Here is a 1,030-nt window from a genome sequence, read left to right as displayed (position 1 = left end):
GGCAGAGCCTCTCAAGAGACAGCTATACAAGGTTCCTGTCAGCAAGCACTTGTTGGCATCAGCTATAGTGTCTGGGTTTGCTGGCTGCATATGGAATGGATTCCCCAGGTGGAGAAGTCTCTGGACTTACCTTAGTCAGGGGCAATTCTGGGTTAATATTTTTGAGATGAGTGTTGAGCCCCATGCCTTAACCAGGTGCTGAGCCTACACTTTGCTCTTTCTTCTTCTTGAGCTTCATGTGTTCTCTGACTTGTATTGTGGGTATTCTGAGCTTTTTTCCTAATATCTCCATACCGTGTGTGTTGTTTTGTTATCTCACTCAGGGTTATATTTTCTAGTCCCATCCATTTGCCTAAGAATTTCATGAAGTCATTGTTTTTAATAGCTGAGTAGTACTCCATTGTGCAAATGTACCACATTTTTTGTACCCATTTCTCTATTGAAGGACATCTGTGTTCTTTCGAGCTTCTGGCTATTATAAATATGTCTACTATGAATCCAGTGGAGCATGTGCCCTTGTTGTATGTTGGAGTATCTTTTGAGTATATGTTTAGGAGTGGTATAGCTGGGTCCTCAGGTGGTACCATGCCCAATTTTCTGAGGAACTGCTGGACTGATTTCCAGCGTGCTTTACCAGCTTACAATCCCACCAGCAATGGAGGAGTGTTCCTCGTTCTCCACATTCTCATCAGTATCTACTCTCACCTGAGTTTTTGATCTTTGCCATTCTGGGGTGAGGAGAAATTTCAGGGTATTTATTTTTTGATTTGCATTTCCCTGAAGACTAAGGATGAGGAACATTTCTTTAGGTGCTTCTCAGCCACTTGAGATTCCTCAGTAGAGAATTCTTTGTTTAGCTCTCTACACCATTTTTAATAGGATTATTTGGTTCTCTGGAGACTAACTTCTTGAGTTGTTTGTATATATTGGATATTATCCTTCTATTGGGTGTAGGATGGGTAAAGATCTTTTTCAAATCTACAGGTTGCCATTTTGCCCTGATGACAGTGTCATTTCCCTTACAGAAGCT

The sequence above is a fragment of the Grammomys surdaster genome, unplaced genomic scaffold (assembly GCF_004785775.1).
Source record: "Grammomys surdaster isolate TR1022 unplaced genomic scaffold, NIH_TR_1.0 936, whole genome shotgun sequence".
Taxonomy (NCBI): Eukaryota; Metazoa; Chordata; class Mammalia; order Rodentia; family Muridae; genus Grammomys; species Grammomys surdaster.
This window is presented reverse-complemented; position numbering follows the sequence as displayed.